A 14284-nucleotide genomic window follows, 5' to 3' on the forward strand; every position below is an offset into this window, starting at 1 on the left:
GGTGCGAACGATGAAAGTGAGCACATAGCGAGCGTGCCCGCCCGCTGTATAAGGCCATGTAGGCCGGGATGTTGTTTTAAAAATTGCTGGAGAATCAGATTAAACACGTGAGCCATACAAGTCACGTGTGTCACATTGGCCTGACGAAGGCACGCTGCCATGTTTGCATCATTGCCGCACACGGCTGTTAAGTCACCACCGTAGTCCGCTACGTCAATTTGTACTCCTGTCGCAAGGTGACAACGTGTTCCTTTCATACATGGTGCTGATGATAGGAGAGGAGTCGACGCCAGCGGCGCAGGTGGACGCAGGTTATGCTCACCCACTGGGCTGCGTTACCTTGACATATGCAGAACCAATGGCTGAATGCAGGTGGTGGGTATCTCACAGATAAAGTACCATCATTCAGCTACAACCAATGGGAAGACACAACACCCTTTTTTAGGCCCCTCCTGTCTGAAGACCACTGCCAGACATAGCTATGAACCTCTGGTTACTGTTACCCCCAGTTTAGTTTTATGAGTTTGTGTGCTTGTTACCTGACTACTTTTCCTGCTTGCTGTTTAGGTACCTCGTTGGCCGATTTGCATTTCACCTCTGCTTGTTTTCTGATTAAGTCCTGTCCCTCCCATTCTGTTCCTCTTCCTCAATTAATGTTTTGACCCTGCATGACTACTATTCTCTGGAACTGCAGCCTTCCACAGGTATTGATCAACTTGGGCCCTGTGTCATTCAAAATCACTGTATAGGGGTTAAAGGGTTTCAGGGTTCTGGGGGTCCAGCTTGGTGAGTGGGTTCCCTCTAGCCTATCCTTTACAGCCCGTCTGAGTGTGTCGATCCAGGCAGGCGTTACACCGTGCCCTCGACAGAAGGACATGTAGGCCGGGATAGTGTTTTAAAAATTGCTGGAGATTTGGATTCAACACGTGAGCCATACAAGGCACGTGTGTCACATTGGCCTGAAGAAGGGCCGCAGACTGTTTAGCATCATTGTCGCACCCGGCATTCCCTGGCTGCTGGTTGAGTGGAGACAACCATTGATGAAACTCGGTCTCACTCTACAGAGCTAACCGTCCACAACTCCTCAGCGGTGTCTCACATTTACCCTACATTTCAAAGTAAACATTTGACCACCTGATGGCCTTGAGCTCTGCTGCCAGCATAGTAAGGAGGTGTGTGGGATTCCTTGGGCGCAGTTACAAGGAAGGGTGGCCTGACCACACAGGGTTTGGGCTGAGGTGCAGGAAGCAGTGGAGGAACTTGTACATACAGAGGAAGGATTGAAACACACAACTCGTGGGGATGGAAAGACTTGTACAGCAGACACTTCTCCATCTATCACCATAGTTACCCAGTGCCCAGTCAGCGACATGTAACGCCCCTGTCCATGCTTACTGTTCCAAGTATCTGTGGTGAAATGCACCCTCTCATACACAGAGTTTCTCAAGGAAGCGGTGATGTTGTGTGCGACCTGCTGTGTTAGCGCGGGCACCCCTTTCTTGGAGAATGAGTGGCAAATGGCCATCGGCTCTTGGGGCACTGCAATGGGCATAAGGTCTCGAAAATTCTCGGTGACAAAAGGGTGTAAAGGCAGCCTTTCTGTAGCCAACAAGTTTGAGATGCTGAAACTAAACCTCTTAGGCATGTCATGCACTTCGAAAATCATGTAAAAAACAGCGAGGGAACTCCATCCACAGTCTCCCTCGTTTCCACTAATTGGGCCACACACACCCCACTTGACTGGCATCAGTTGACCCCCCTTTTGAAAACGAAAAAGATGCTTTGCATGAAGCACTCTCAAAAATACACATGCCTTTCGCCTCCCCTGGATGACCCAGGGGAAGAAAAGTCCTCTGAGAACCATGACTTGTTCATCTTGGTTCTTTTAGAAACACAGCAAGGGGACTCCAACCACAGTCTCCCTTGTTTCCATTAATTGGGCCACACTCACCCCACTTGACTGTCATCAGTTGACCCCCCTTTTGAAAATGAAAAAGATGCTTTGCATGAAGCACTCTCAAAAATACGTTTGCCTTTCGCCTCCCCTGAATGACCCAGGGGAAGAAAAGTCCTCTGAAAGCCATGTCCACATTGTCAGTGGACAGACGCGTGTTCTTATCTGTCAGCAGACCCCCAGCAGCACTGAAGACAGGTTCCAAGAGAACGCTGGCTGCAGGAAACGACAAGATCCCCAAGGCGTACGTGGCGAGCTCAGGCAATTTATCCAGATTGGAAGCCTAAAATGAGCAAGGCTCAAGATGCACAGTAATGGCCTCGATGTTCCCTTGCATATACTCATATATCTGTGTCTCGTCCTCTTTTTCCTCGCAACGCTATTTTGTTTTCGCATGAGAATTTGTTCTTGTCACTTTCCCATTTGTTTGTGTTGTGAGTTGTTTGTCACCTTTTGGACACCTTTGAGGGTGTTTTCTAGGTGTTTTCATGTGTTTGTGATTGCCTCCCATTGTTTCCTATGCGGTTCGAGTGGTTCGCCGAACCGGTTCGCCGAACTCGAACGAGACCTCCGTTCGGCGAACCGAACTCGAGCCGAACCGCGGCCGGTTCGCTCATCTCTAGTTTTCATGCCAAAAGGCATTCGTTTTGATTTTCCAGCAAAGTCTATGGAAAATGGGGAATTCTTGTCCGCACTTTGCGTTTCCAAACGCAGCGTTTAATTTGCATATTTTGTGGCAAAAAACATGCGTTCAAAGAAGTAGCAGGTCAATTGTTTTTGCCATTTTGGCTGCGTTCTACACCCATTGAAATCAATGAGTTGTAGAAAATCACTACCAAAAGCCTTAGGCTATGTGCGCACTTTGCAGTTCAATTCTGCAGCGAAAAAATCACTGCGTGTGCGTCTCAGAACGCAGCTAAAAAAGCTGCGTTCTGAGATGCATTCTGCAGAACGCAAAGTGCGGACATTCCTGGAGACAATTCATGCGTTCTGGATGCTTTCTCTGCCATGGACAGAGCGGGAAAAGCATTCAGAATGCACATTTTTGCACAGTAGGCACCCACTCGGCTCTGCAGCATCCCCATAGACTTGCAGCAGAGCCGAGTGGGACCGCACTGTCACTGTCATGGCTGGCTGCGGGACAGTGCCGCGCGATCAGAATGAACTCGGATGAACTTCACCTGACTTCATTGTGATCCCGCAGTTCTGTGCGTGTGCCGCGGCTTGATTTGCGGTCACACGTGAAGGACTCACCTGTGATCGCAAATCCCCTGAGTGACTATAGTGATCCACGCGATCAGCTGTGCTTTCACTCAGTTTACTCGCGGTCACAGCTGCAGTCCTCCACGTGAGAGCGGTGGCTGCGAGTAACCTCAGTGACAGCACAGCTGATCGCGCGACTCACTTCAGTTGCTGCATGGAGCTCACAAGAGCGGCGGTGTTCTACTGCCGCTCCTGTCAGCTTCCGATGTAGCAGAGCTGAAGCGTTGTGGGACCTTGCGTGGATTACATCGGACCTGGAGGTGTTTTTGAGGGATTAATAAAGTGGTGAAAGAGGGTGTTTTATTGTCTTTCATTCCAAATAAAGAATTTTTTGGATGTGTATGTTTATTTACTTTAACTTACAGGTTCATCATGGAAGGTATCTCGGGGAGACGCCTGCCATGATTAACCTAGGATTTAGTGGCAGCTATGGGCTGCTGCCATTAACTCCTTACTACCCCGTTTGCTACCGCACCAGGGCAATTTGGGATGAGCTAGTAAAGTCCCGGGACTGTCGCATCTAATGGATGCGGGAATTCCGGGCGGCTGCTGGCTGATATTGTTAGGCTGGGTAGCTCCCCATAACGTGGAGCTCCCCATCCTGAAAATACCAGCCTCCAGCCGTATAGCTTTACCCTGGCTGGTATCCAAATGGGGGGGAACCGCACGACAGTTTTTTTTTATTTATTTTTTTAACTGCTCGATATAGACACAGCCACCGGCGGATGTGATTTTTTACAGTGATACAGCTGTCACTCAGTGTGGGCGCATGTTTGACTGCAACCAATCAAAGGCGCCGGTGGGCGGGGAAAGCAGGGAATACGTGATGGATTAATGAGCGACCAGCTTTTTCAAAAGAGAAGCCGCCACAGTATGAACGCCGTGCAGCGCCGCACCGGTGATCGTGGATCGGTGAGTATGAGAGAGGGGGGGAGAGGGAGAGACTGACATGGACAGAGAGATAGATAGAGACATAGAGAGAGAGAGACCGACCGTCAGACCGACCGACAGAGCGAGAGAGACCAAAAGACCTGCCTTTGTTATGTTAAAAAAAATGTGGATCGCAATAATAATGCAATGCAAGCGCACTGCTTCACATTTTGGCAGCAATTTTCTACAAATCATTGATTTCAATGGGTGTAGAACGCAGCCAAAATGGCAAAAACAATTGACATGCTGCTTCTTTGAACGCATGTTTTTTGCCACAAAATATGCAAATTAAACGCTACATTTGGAAACGCAAAGGCCGGACTAGAAATCCCCATTTTCCTTAGACTTTGCTGGAAAATCAAAACGCATGCCTTTTGGCATGAAAAAGGTGCAGTTCAAAACGGACCTAAAATGTAGCTGAAACGCAGGTGGAAACGCAAAGTGCGGTCTTAGCCTAAGTTTCAACTCATGAACTGAGTTTCTCCCCTAAGCTTTTTCAACTACTTAGGACGCAAATGGGGTATAATTTTTTTTATGACATCAATAACGTTATCGCTCACCACCGCTCTCTCGGGGTCATACAGAGGGCAGCATCACACCCAAAACATCTCACGAGCGGTGACGTCAGTAACGTCATCACTCGTGAGATATTCTGGATCTTGTGCTGCCCTCTTTGTATCCCAACGAGCGCGGTGATGAGTGGTAACATTTCTGACATCATCCTGCTTGTCACAGTCCCTGGATATCACAGAGCGCAGCCTGACTGGGAATGACCTATAGATCGTCATTCGCAGAACGAGGCTCAATAAGTTGTACTACAGAATCATTGGATGTCGTGGGAATGCTGTGGACTATGTCGGAGCAGCAAGCATTATTTTTTTAATAATAAATTGGTCAACAAGAGACAGTAACCTTGTATCTCTATTTTTATGTCTTTCAGGTTTCCATTTGTGGACTACATATTAGTTGGTGGACTATTTCAGATCTGCATGGCTTTTTGAAAAAAAAAAAAAAAAATTAGCGAACCAGGGCTAGAGATTGTGTTTTTTTTAAAATAAAGTATTTGTATGTGTGTGTGCTTTTTTTTTATTTTAACTTACTGGTTTATTAATGGGAGTGTCTGATAGATGCCTATCCATTACTAACTAACAGCAGGCCTTGATGCCAGCTGACACTGCACTTGCCAACGCTACAGGGCAATCAGGAAGATCTGGGCAAAGCGCCAGAATTGGCACATCTAATGTGATGCACCCCTTCTGGGGGTGCTGGTATTTTTAGGCTGGTAATGGCTCAATAACCATGGATCTTCCCAGTGTGATAATATCAGCCCTCAGCTGTTTAATTTGCCTTTGCTAGTTATCAAACAAAAGGGGGGACCCCATGTAATTATTTTTACATTATTAGGTTACACCAGGCTAAACACCCTTTAGTGTCACATGGAAGACTCTAAAGGGTGCAAGTGTAATATGTAGGATATTGAGACATTACTTTGCTTTAGTCAACTTCCGATTTGTTCTGCTTCATGTTTTCAACCAACTTTATTGAGAGAAAAATGCAAAAAATTGCATAACAAAATGCAAGAAAGTGAAGGTGCAAGATTCATGCAGAAATTGAGCTGTGTGAAAGCCTGAACAAACACTGTCTGTTTATTCTGTATGTCTATATGCCTCTATCTATCTACAGTTGTGCTCAAAAGTTTACATACCCCGGCAGATTTTTGCTTTATAGGCCTTTTTTCAGATAATATGAATTACAAAACAAAAACTTTTTTCCACTCATGGTTAGTGGTTCTGTGAAGACATTTATTGTCAAACTACTTACTGTGTTTTCTCTTTTTAAATAATAATGAAAGCCAAGCACATCCAAATGACTCTGATCAAAAGTTCACATACCCCGGTGATTTTGGCCTGATAACATGCACAGAAGTGGACCCTAATGGGTTTGAATGGCTAAAAAAGGTAACATCCTCTCAGTGCGTGCATAAAAGCTGAGTGAATTTCTGGGTTCCAGACAGACTCTTGCATCTTTCATCCAGCCACTGATGTTTCTGGATTGTGAGTCATGAGGAAAGCAAAAGAATTGTCAATGGATCTACTGGAAAAGATAGTTGAACTGTATAAAACAAGAAAGTGATACAAAAAGATATCCAAGGTATTGATAATGCCAGTCAGCAGTGTTCAAACTGTGATTAACAAATGGAAAATCAGGGGCTCTGTAAAAAACAAACCATGATCAGGTAGTCACATCAAGAGGAGGATATATTCTGCACTTGGTTGGAATTACCCTTTTTTATGAATTTTGATTAAAGAATTTATTTATTACGTCGGTGCTGGATCTTCTCTCCTCCCCTCCTTCTCTTGATGTGACTCATTATTCAGCTGTGGAAGCCAAACCACTTGTTCTGTGCACCGGACCAGAAGTTGGAGATACCTGCTTTGGAGTGGTAAGCTGAACTAAATTCCTTATTTGTGTTTTTTCACGATCTGGTAGACCAACAAAAATTTCAGCCACAACTGCCAGAAAAATTGTTTGTCATTCAAAGAAAAACCCACAAATAACACCAGCTAAAATAGATGACTCACTGAAAACTAGCAGTATGGCAGTTTCAAGATGCACAATAAGGAGGCACTTAAAGAAAAATGGGCTGCATGGTCAAGTCGCCAGAAGAAAGCCATTACTCTTTAATGCAACAAAGTATCTCACATGCAATATGCCAAACAGCACAGAGACAAGCTCCACAGGCAATTTGGAGTAATGAGACCAAAATTAGACTTGTTGTCTACAACCATACACGTTACATTTGGAGAAGTGTCAACAAGGCCTATGATGAAAGGAACACCATTCCTACTGTAAAGCACGGAGATGGATCGCTGATGATGTGGGGATGTGTGAGCTACAAAGGCACAGAAAACTTGGGCAAAGTTGAAGAAAAGATGAATGAAGCATGTTATCAGCAAATATTGGAGGCAAATTTGCAATCATCAGCCCGGAAACTGCGTATGGGACGTACTTGGATGTTCGGACATGACAACGATCCAAAACACAAGGCCAAGTCGACCTGTCATTGGCTACAGCAGAACAAAGTGAAGGTCCTGGAGTGGCCACCTCAGTCTTCTGACCTCAATATCATTGAGTCATTCTGGGGAGAACTCAAGCGCGCAGTTCATGCAAGAAAGACCAGGAATTTACAGGAACTGGAAGTTTAGCGCCCCTGAAGCTCTCAGGGTGCTAAAAGGGTCTGCATCTCCACCAGGATGCAGGGCCTACCTCCTTAGGGGCCCAGAACCCCAGTGCCGGTAACACCAAAAACACAGGTAATCCCTGTTTTCCCCAACAATCCCCCATACAATGGTACCTAGCTAGGGTTGGACCATGGATGGCCACCTAGAGGTGAAGCCACTCCAGTCCACTAGTTGACCAGGTGGGAGGGGCAGACAGTGGAGAGAAGTCAGTAGTCTGAAGGAGAACTGCAGTGACAGTGGAGAGTTGATTTATTGATTGATTCTGCTTTTGAGAGGGTGAGATCTGATGGTTGTCGCCCTAACCATGTAAGTCCCTCTGGGAAGAGGGTTAATAATTTGAACAGGTTTGTCTTCAATTTTCGTTTTGGACCGTTGGAACAGGTCATACGGAGAACTTTATGCAGGCATTGGCATATCCTGGAGAGGGATCCTACTTTGGGTGAAATGACCAAAGCCAATCCATTGGTAACTTTCAGGCGGTGTAGTAACCTGCGAGATAAACTGCGAGATAAAGAACAGACTTACTAGCCCCGCGGTGTGGCTTGATAGATGTTTCCCACCGGGAAATTATCGATACGGCAGTTGCAGGTTTTGTAACTTGCATCTCACTGGCCAATCCTTGCAGGTTGGTCCGCATTTTCATTCTGTACACCAGTTTATCTCTTGCAAGACCAAATTTGTGGTCTATGTGATTCTCTGCCCGTGTGGCAGGTTTTACATAGGCAAAACGATTAGATGTCTGTACATCAGGTTTAGAGAGCATTATAACTCTGTCACGTCAGGCAAAAGTTCTCCCAGGTTGATTACCCATATCCGCGAACATCACAATGGTAACCCTGATGTCTTGCGTTTCGCCGGCCTGAAAAGGGTTGTTCTCCCTCCTAAGGGGGGCAACCTTCAGCAACTTTTATTACAGGTAGAGGCCAGGTTTATTATTGATTACGGAGCGCAAGGGGCTATGGGTTTAAATGATCGCGTTGATTTGTCAGTGTTTTTGTAGATTTCCTTTTTATTTACACCTCTGTGTCTTCTACCTATACATGTGTATTTTTTGTGTATTTTTTCCTTTGGATAAAAATGTTTTGTATTATTGATGTTTTATTATGTTACACTGTTGCATGGCATGTTCCATGTATTGAATTTGTATAACATTCTCCATGTTGTTGTTTTTTTATGTGGCTAGCGACGCACCTGTGAGCTCTCCTTTATAAGGGGCGGTGGTGTAGCTCCACACATGGACCCGTGGAAGCCTGATTAGGCGAAACGGCCGTCGTCCTTTACCTGGGAGCCAGCTCACAGTGCGTCTCCGGCTTTTTACCCTGCACCACTAAATAAATCGTTTTCCTGCACAGTGGACAGAGTGTGGTCCTTCATTCTTCTCCCCAGTTCATCTGTACTTGGACTTGTTCTTTGGACGAGCACTCCTACTCAGGACACGGTAATTTACAGCCCTCCACGAGCACACGTGCATTACCGCAGAGTGATACGCGGTGGTGCGGGACCACTCCTATTTTGTTGCTGTACCTGACTGTGTCTTTGGTCCTTTGGCACACTGCCTATTATCATTGATTGTTCGTTATTAGTGTGGCTCTGAGCGCATGTTAAAGCGCTACTATGGAGGTTACTGACAGCTGTAATGATTTGCCTTCTGGTGCGACGGGCTTGCAGGCTGGACGAGCTGACGCTGGCTCCTTTTTTGCAGAGTGTAATTTTAAGAAAGACACGGAGGTTTTGGGAGTTAAAACCTTAGAATACCGTATACAAACCCTGGCTGAAAAGGAAGTGCGACTTTTTTGGGCTATTCAGTCTTTACAATCCTATGTTGATTGTGACCGCGTCCCACGTGGATTACGGATTATTAAGACTCTCTCACACTTCCAGGAGGACATTACATTTACCCAGTAATGGGAGAATATACAGTTGGAATGCTCTAAAAAGTTATTACATCTAGTCTTGGAAAAAAGTAAGGAGGACTATATTGTTCTGAATACGGAATTGGATACTTTAAAACAGGATACACAATTGAGAATGTCAAATGATGATTGGAATGCATTTTGTTTAAAACTTGATAAAAGGTTGGTGTTTGTTCAGACTGATATTAAAAATAAAAAAAGGGAAACATTTCTCAGAGATAAGAGGGACTATGATAGGAAGCAGATTTTCTGTTAGGTTAAGGACAGCACCAAAAATTACAGGCAGAGGCCCTGCATTTAGAGGAAGGGCACTTTTGGTGCCAATAGGGGGTACTGGACCACTGATTCGGAGTCCAGTGGCTCCGAAGATGTGGTCTCAGGCCCATCTGGTGTCAACGCAGGTGCTGTCAGAATCACTGCCCCTTTAGAAAACGCACCCGACGGAGGGGGCAGGAAGAGGCACAAGGGGCCGAGGGCGCAAGAGGAAGTCTGCGTCCTGGAGGAACTAAGTAGCCGCTCTATTTCTCAGTCTGGGGTTGATACGATTATCAACCTTTCTTCTCATGTTTTATCTCCTGACATAATTTCTGTACTCTCTAAGGGGTTAAAGTTTTGTGTCCCTGAACCGTTTAATCTTGCTGAATTCAAGGTTGATCTGTTCAAAGCTATTAGGAAGATCCATTTGTATAAACATTTTCAATCTGCATCTGGTAGTTCGGGTTTTATTCCTGAGGGACATGTCCCATGCTCCGTGGGTAGTGACTGCTTTGATATTACGGGTGCCTTTGACCCTGATGTGGTTCGGGATGCTGAGCTTTGCTGAGCTTGAACGAACCCCACCAGGGGTCTAGCCCCACTAAGAATACTACTAGTTTACAAACGAGCAGGTTTACTAAGGGTGTCAAGTCGGATTTTTATCCCCCCACGGTGCCAGGGAATTTAGTCGATTTGTATCAGGACACTGTCCTTAAAGACATTGAGGATTTGTTTTATGATAAGCCTACTCAGAATTTGAGTCAGGGCGAATTGACTGCTATCCGTACTATGCGGGGTTGGGAGGACACGGTGTTCCGTGAGGCGGATAAGGGGGGCAACGTGGTCCTCCTAACCCGGCAGCAGTACGTGCAAGAGTGCCTAAGGCAGTTGTCTGATAGAGCTACCTATACCCCTCTGTCTAGTAATCCCATCTATGAATTCAAGAAATCTTTGGTGCGGCCTTTGGGCAAGTATGTAAGCCTAGGATTCCTCTCACAGGCACAGGTTGAGAAGTTGATCCCCCCTTACCCCACGAGGCCGTGCTGGTATTGTATACCTAAAATCCACAAGTGCAGGAATAATCCCCCAGGCTGCCCGATAGTGGCTGGTATCGGCTCTTTAACGGAGCCTTTATCGCACTATCTGGATTGGCTGCTGAGACCTTTGCTCAGCCACATTCCCTCTTATGTTCGGGATAGTGGGGATTTCCTTGCACTGTTGAAAGGTATAACATGGCAGCAGGGCTTCCAATTGACATCAATTGATGTGGAGAGCCTGTATACCCGCATCCCTCAGGGTTTGGGTGTTCAAGCCGTTAAGGATATGGTGGCACAGAGTGGGAAGGATGCCTGTTACTGCAATTTTGTGGAGGAGGCCCTCGATTTCGTTCTTTCTAAGAACGCTTTTACTTTCTTGGACCGGTGGTACTTGCAGTGCGGGGGTACCGCTATGGGTACCCCCGTCTCATGTGCCATGGCCAATATATTCTTGGGCTCCTTCGAAAGCAAGTATGTGTTTTCAGACACCAATCCCTTTTTGAGACATATTCGCCACTATTTGAGGTATGTGGACGACATATTCATTGTGTGGGATGGCACAGAGGATTTATTCTCCGATTTTGTGTCACATCTGAACAACTTTAACACAATGAATATGTCTTTCACTTCCTCTTTTGGTGGCGACACTCTCAATTTTTTGGACATTGAGGTTTCCATCAGGGATGGTAATATTCACACTCAATTGTTTAGGAAACCCACGGCGTCCAACTCACTCTTGCATTTTCAGAGCGCACATCCTCTCCATACTAAAACGGCTTTACCCTATGGTCAATTTTTGCGGGTACGTAGGGCTAAGGCTGTGTGCACACGTTGCGTTTTTTACCGCGGAAACGCTGCGTTTAGAACCGCAGCGTTTCAGTGGCAAATTGCATGTGTTCAGCTTTCCCAGCAAAGTGTATGAGAAAGCCGAAAAATCAGTGCACACGCTGCTTTTCTAAACGCAGCGTTTTGGATGCCAAAAATCGGTGCGGAAAGAAAAGCAGCATGTCACTTCTTTTGTGCGGTGTGGCTGCGTTCTCTCCCCCATTAAATCAATGATGTGGGGTCAGAACGCAGCTACACCGCAGTGACCTGCTTTTTTGTTGCGGTCCGCGGGCTTTATCGGCATGCCAGAACGCAGGCATTTACCTGGAAGTGAGGTCAAGAGGTTTTCTGTTGACCTCACTTCCTGGCAAAGTCCAGGAAAGCCCCCGGTGTCTCCAAAGTGCCCGCCCGACCCCCGACCCCCCTCCCGAAAATCCAACATGGCCGCGTACACAGTAGCGCACCGGCCGCCCTGCTCCTATGATTTCTGTCGCATGTGCCTTGAGACATGCGACAGAAAAATGCCCCCCAGGCCCTGCCCGGTCACCCCCTATTCCCCCCGGTATTCACCCTTACCTGTCCGGTCGCAGCGCTGATCCCCCGCGGCCCCCTCCTCCTTCACAGTGCACGCTGGCCGGTCACATGAGCAGAGCAGCTGACAGCCAGCACTGTGTTCAGTGTGAGCTGTGCTGGCTGCTCGGCACTCTGCAGCTGTGACCCGGGGAGAGTGGGTGCAGATTTTTGGCACCCACTCTCCTCAAATGGAGGGTCTGCCCTCCTAGAAAATGGGGGATACGTTCCCTGAACTTGCCCCCATATTCTAGAAGGTCCAGAGGCGACGTGGGACGTCCAAATGGATTTCTGTGGACCCATTTTTTTTCAAATTTTTTAATTAAATTGGAGAACAAGGGAATGATTTGGGGAGTGTTTTTTCTAATAAAAAATTTTTTCTCATTTTTTTTGCTTTTGCTTACTGTCAATTAGTTATGTCTAGTATCTGATAGACGCCGTGACATCACTAATTGCTGGGCTTGATGCCAGGTGACATTACACATCTGGTATCAACCCCATTTATTACCCCGTTTGCCAACGCACCAGGGCGCGGGATCAGTTGGGGCGAAGCGCCAGGATTGGCGCATCTAATGGATGCGCCACTTGTGGGGCGGCTGCGGCCTGCTATTTTTAGGCTGGGGAGAGTCCAATAACCATGGCTCTTCCCACCCTGAGAATACCAGACCCCAGCTGTCAGCTTCACCTTGGCTGGTGATCTAATTTGGGGGGACCCCACGTTATTTTTTTTTTTAATTCTTTATTTATAAATAAAAAAAAAAAAGCCTGGGGAGCCCTCCAAATTGATCACCAGCCAAGATGAAGCTGCCAGCTGTGGTTTGCAGGCTACAGCTGTCTGCTTTACCCTGACTGGCTATCAAAAATAGGGGGGACCCCACGCCATTTTTTTCATTGTTTTTTTTTTTTTTTTTTGGATAAATACTAAGCTAGGCACCCTTTAGTGACACATGAAAGGTACTAAAGGTGCCAGCTTAGAATATGCAGGCGGGAGAGGGACGTTATATATATTTAACATCCATTCATCCATTGACGCTTTTTAGGCTGTGTGCCCACAATCAGGGTTTGCAGTGTTATGGGCGCTGAGTGTTTTCCCTGCGTCTATAACGCTGCGTTGTGCAGTAGAAGCACAGTGGAAGAATTTTTGGAGATCCCATGCCCACTGTGCTTCTTTTCTCCACAGCATAAACTGACCGGTGGCGTGGCTTCCCGAGCCTCAGCATGTCAATTTATGCTGCGGAGACGAGAGTGTTCTCTGCAGGTAGCATAGAGCTCCACAGCAGCCTGAACCCAAATCGTGGCCATGGGCAGCTGCAGGAAGGCTGACACTGTGTACTAGATGCCGTGTCGCTGGATCATGGCCACATAGCCTTAGGCCTCTTTCACACGTCAGTGATTCTGGTACGTTTGTGCTTTTTTTAAAGATACCAGAATCACTGACATACGCAGACCCATTATAATGAATGGGTCTGCTCACACGTCAGTGATTTTTCACTGCACGTGTCTCCGTGCGGCGTACCCGCGTGTGCGTGTTTGCCGCACGGAGACATGTCCATTTTTTTCTGGCATCACTGATGTTCCACGGACCACGCAGTGGTGTGGTTCGTGAAACACGTGCCAGAAAAATACGTGCTTTTAAAATAAAAATCATTTTAACTCACCCGGCGTACAGCGATGTCCTCTGCAGCCCGTGCAGCTTGCTGCTTCTGAGCCGGCTCATTATTGTCGCGCATATTCATGATGCGCGACACAGCCGACCCGGAAGCAGCTGCTGCGGGGGTCAGCACCAGCCGGATGCTGCACCACGGGAGCGATCAGCACCATGGAGAGCGGGAGCGGGCGCAGGTGAGATGATTACGGAGAACGGAGCCCGGATTGCACTTAGACAACCCACGTGTGCCGTGATTCACGGCACACGGAGGGACATGTGCGTGTTTTACACGCCAGTGAAAAACGTCAGTGTTTTTCACTGACGTGTGAAACGGGCCTAAAAGTGAGAATATTGTTGCTACAGCAACATTTTGGGGGAAGTAGCTGTGGATTCAAAATGCTTAATATACTCCTGAATAAAATCCTTGAGGGGTGCAGTCACTTGTGGGGGTTTTCTGACGTATAGGTACCCAAGGGGCCCTGCTAATGTGACATGGTGCGCGAAGTTTATTTCAACTTTTCCAAAATTCAAATGGTGCTCCTTCCATTCCAAGCCCTCCCATTTATCCAAACTGAATGTGGAGAAGGAAATGACATCACGGGTTTTTTTTTCCAAAGGTCTGTGTTCAACCAACTTTATTAACACTG

This window comes from Anomaloglossus baeobatrachus, chromosome 9 (genome assembly GCF_048569485.1).
Source record: "Anomaloglossus baeobatrachus isolate aAnoBae1 chromosome 9, aAnoBae1.hap1, whole genome shotgun sequence".
In the NCBI taxonomy this organism is placed as follows: Eukaryota; Metazoa; Chordata; class Amphibia; order Anura; family Aromobatidae; genus Anomaloglossus; species Anomaloglossus baeobatrachus.